The sequence below is a fragment of the Scardinius erythrophthalmus genome (assembly GCF_964197995.2).
Source record: "Scardinius erythrophthalmus genome assembly, chromosome: 2".
In the NCBI taxonomy this organism is placed as follows: domain Eukaryota; kingdom Metazoa; phylum Chordata; class Actinopteri; order Cypriniformes; family Leuciscidae; genus Scardinius; species Scardinius erythrophthalmus.
This window is the reverse complement of record NC_138222.1, coordinates 62,776,295-62,780,842: the sequence shown is the minus strand read 5'-3', so window position 1 is coordinate 62,780,842 and position 4,548 is coordinate 62,776,295. Positions and strand designations below refer to the sequence as shown.

The following is a 4,548-nucleotide window of genomic DNA, read 5'->3' as shown; positions in this document are numbered from 1 at the left end:
CAAACGAGTTGGAAAGAAAACTGATTAATGATATTGAAAGCATACAGACAGTGTGTGGTTTTAAATAGTATTTCGGTGCTCTTTGGGTTTAGGGATGGTTCCACTCTTCAGAAAAAACAATCCAAGGCACTCGAGTAATTTTAGAAAATATAAAAAAACCTTTATTCTTTCATGGCTTAGATTTTAAAAACACGTGATAAGCAACGGCACACCTACATGTTGGGCCAATGACTCTTCATTAGGGAGTGAGATGATGTGTGATGAAGGCTCGTTGGCTCATGTACAGTAGGTGTGCCGTTGCTTGTTACTTCTTGTTGCTTCAGCAGGTGAAATAAAGATTGATAACTTTTGAATTGTAGATGTTTTTCTCATGGTGATTTTTCTCAGTGTGTTTGACAGATCTGAACACACACACAGACTGGTGACCTTATCAAGCGGTGTCTCTGATCACAGTGTTTGACATCATCCTTCAGTCCAGCGTGAGTCTCCATTTCATTTAGCAGTTTATGAGTCATGGCTTTATCTTGGCATCATGGATGAATTCAATTGAAAATCTTTATTTTTCTAACATTGATGTGATTTCCTTTACTTTATTGTCACGTCATTGACAAACCTGATCGTATGAATTTTACGAGGTGGATAATTGTACGAATTCATACAACCTCACTCGTACACATTTTTGCTAAATCATACATATTTTACAAGTTGCCCAACTTGTTGTCCAGTCGTATGAATTAGCCACCTCGTACTCACTCGTATGAATTGGTCGTGAGATAGAGTTGTCATACGCTGATTTCACGCAGCTGTTATTTTGAAATCGAAAGCGAGGCTCCGGTGGGAAGAAAACCGGAAGTGTGGCCTTTAATCACAGGAGAGTCGTGAATGCGATGGAGTATTGTTGTGTTTAATGATGTTGTGTCAATTCTAAAACTGTACATACATTTCTTTCATACTTTAGACTATATACAGTGAAATTCATTTATAAATAAAATATTTTTTTTATATAATTCAGAAAGTAAAAAAAGAAGCAGGAATGAACTATACACATATCCTATATTGGATATTAACATCCAAAAGTGTAAATCGCGGCAGCAGCTTCAGGTTGGTAGTCCAAAGGCGTTGTTGTTTATCTTTACTTCCGGGGTTTTTCCCACCAGAGCCTCACTTTCGATTTCAAAATGGCGGCTGCGAGAATTAGCGTATTGACACAAGTTTACAAGGAGTGAAAATATGTTATGCACAGGTCCTTGCAGGAATACAGAACAAAGAATGTGACATTCAACTTCAATACATACACAAAATCATTACATACTTGTAGGGCTGGGTACCGAGTTTGATACTTTTTAGGAAGGCTATACCGAATTGCCTCGATACTATCGAGTATTGAAAAATGACTTGTTTTTCGGTACCAGATTTCGATACCTAAGGGGTTAACTCGTCAACGTCAGTGCTCAAACAAATAGGCTACATATGAAATGCAAAACGACTCACCTAAAGTCGCTCACGCACATACACGCAAACTCTACACACAAAAGACGCGCGGTACTCTCCGCAACACACAAACTCGCGCACATACTCAATTGAGACGCGAGCACACACACTCACAATACCCTAAAGATGTGGAAAAGTCGATCAAAAGTGTGTCTACATTTCTCCAGGCTCGATGCCAACAGCGCGCGATGCAGTATTTGCGGTAAACTAATTGCTGCAAAGACCGGTACCACGACAAATATTGACAGTGCACAGAGTAAGCATAAGAACAGAAAGTTGCTCCGTCTTCGACTGGTAAATGAAGAGATACCTTGTTGATCACTCTGACAGTGTTTATATTGCAATAATGACTACTGAGTGTACACAGCCGTTCGAAAATGTGTTGGTTGGTCAGAATTTTTTTCAGTAAGGATGCATTGAAGTGATCAAAAATGACCTTAAAACGTGTAATGTTACAAAAGATTTGTGTTTCAAATAAATGCTGTTCTTTCGAAATTTTTATTCATCAAAGAATCATGAAAAAATGTATCAGTTTCCAAAATATTAAGCAGCAAACTGTTTTCATATTTCTGTAGGATCATGTGTGTCACGATGAAGTAATGATTTTGAAAATTCAGCTTTGATATCACAGGAATAAATTACATTTTGAAATATATTCAAATAAGATTTTAAATTGTAATACTATTTCACAATGTTACAAGTTTTACTGTATTTTTGATCAAACAAATTCAGCTTTGGTGAGCATGAGCTCTTTATAAAAAAAAATGTGTTTCTTTGTGCACTGGCTAAGGAGCATGAGTCAAACTGAAAAAATAAAACCAAAGTTTTTCTGAGGTAATGTGTTATGTGTTAATCTTGCTAAAATGGATTTCATAAAATTGGTATTGAAAAAAGTATCGTTTGGAACCGGTATCGAAATCAAGGTATCGGTATTGGTATCGAAATTTTTTTAACGATACCAGCCCTACATACTTGTAGTATCTTCACTATAAATCAGACTACTACATAGGCTACATTGAGTTAAAGTTATCACTTTACTTCTGTTTGCAGCAGTTACAGCAACAGACACTCATGGGGGCGTGTACATCTTCTTCAACAGGTCAGAACACACACACTTGTAATACAAACACGACACCTAGTGGTTACTCCAGGATACTACAATACTTCTATCACAGCACTATATATATATATATATATATATATATATATATATATATATATATATATATATATATATATATATATATTGTTAGTTATGAATGATCGTTAGAGTAATCTTTGAAAATGCTTAATGTCTGATACAGGTGAAGTGATTCAAGCAGACGAGATGTATCAGTAAGTGTTTCTTGTTCCAGGCTTTGACTTTATCTGTATTAGCTTTATAATCAACTGATTATCAATATGAGTACATCATTTACAACAAGGTTTCATTTGTTAACATTAATTAACTACATTAGTTAACATTAACTATTATTACAGCATTTTATTAATCTTAGTTAATTTCAACATTTTTTAAATCAATAGTTACTCGTGAAGTGGACGAGGGAAGTTTATATGGACAGTGTAACTTATACTGTATTCAGCAGCTCCTTAAACCACAACAGAACATGATTGAGTTCACATTTCATTTACACACACACACAACTCTATATATGAATTAACTTATGAGATAATAATATAATACTTGTAGATACTTTAAGCCGACTGTTTTTACCTAGATCTTTCTATTATTATCATAATTTTTGCTCAAAAATATTTTATTCAACACCCCAAGCATGCAAATAGAAATACAGATCATAAAACAAATGATTCTAGTTGAGTGAGTTGAACTAGCGCAGGTTCTGCCAGTAAAGGACACTGGTGTAACATCACAGCAATGATGTACATCTGAGATGGAGAGAAGTTATCAAGAGAAGGACATACAAACTAGAACACAGCCTCTATTAGCCAATGAATTAACTAATGTTAACAAAGGAGCCTTTATTGTGGAGTTTTATAGTGTTGTTAGTTTGCTATAGTGCAAAAGTACAGCATGACAATTACAATGTGCATAATGCTTAATATAATATGTGCCATTTGGCTGTTAAACCATAAAACAGACAAAACGAATATCCAGTGCTGTCTACTTACGATTATTTTTATTTTTTTTACATTTTTTGTATTTTTTTATTTCAGGAAACTTGTAAACGAATTGCAACAAAGCATTAAGGGACTGAACTCAGAATTTCACAGAAATCATCAAACTCTCACTGATCAAATTAAGAAGCTGAACGACATCACTGATGAACATGAGGAAACTACAGTGGGACGTTGGGTAGAAGCAACAAAAAGAATCAAAGTCATAGTGGATTTGGGTTTGTCTTTAACCAACCCAATGATTGAGCATCTGAGAACAATTTCTAACACAGTAAAAGAGCTTAAGCAGATGAAGAAGAATTCTGTTCAAAATAAGGAAATACTGAGAAGAGTGAGATCCATGAACATGGGGAGAATCGACAAACCTCTCGAACTGCATTATAAGCAACTAAACGGCAAAATCAATGATCTATTACAAATTCTTGATGATTACAAAATAACAGAAAAAAACATGTCTTTGAAACTTATTCCTGAGATGAGTGAAACAGCTGCTAAATTTCAGGAGACTCTGAATGAAATTAAACATGCCAAAGAATGTATTAACAAATTAGTTTAAAATCTGTTTAGAAATTATTGAACTGATCTGTCTGGTATTAATCTCATCTGCTATTATTATCAATAATACAGTCAAAGCAGAGCACTCTAATCTATAAAAATATGTGTATGTAATGATGTATAAAATCACGGAGAGGTGTTCAGTCAAAGCAGTGAATTCTAAATTATAGAAGTTTACATACTGTATTCTGGGATTTTCTACTGTAGATCTGATGATTTCAGGGCTAGAAACTCTCACATTACAGCAGAGCTTTTCTCTTACCAGAAAATAGTGACGAAAATGAGGTGAAATGTACTTATTTTTTATTTTATTTGTATTTATTCTTTTCATTGATTTTGTAATGTGATTAAATTACTCTGATTGTC

At 34.3% G+C, this 4,548-nt stretch overlaps 1 long non-coding RNA gene across 1 annotated transcript; it reads left to right on the top strand.

The window, feature by feature from the left end:
- Positions 1-387: 387 nt before the first annotated feature.
- On the top strand, positions 388-4,548 carry LOC308684283. The gene is made up of 4 exons (XR_014029339.1): positions 388-479; positions 2,542-2,590; positions 2,796-2,826; positions 3,667-4,548. It is a non-coding gene; the product is annotated as an uncharacterized lncRNA (long non-coding RNA).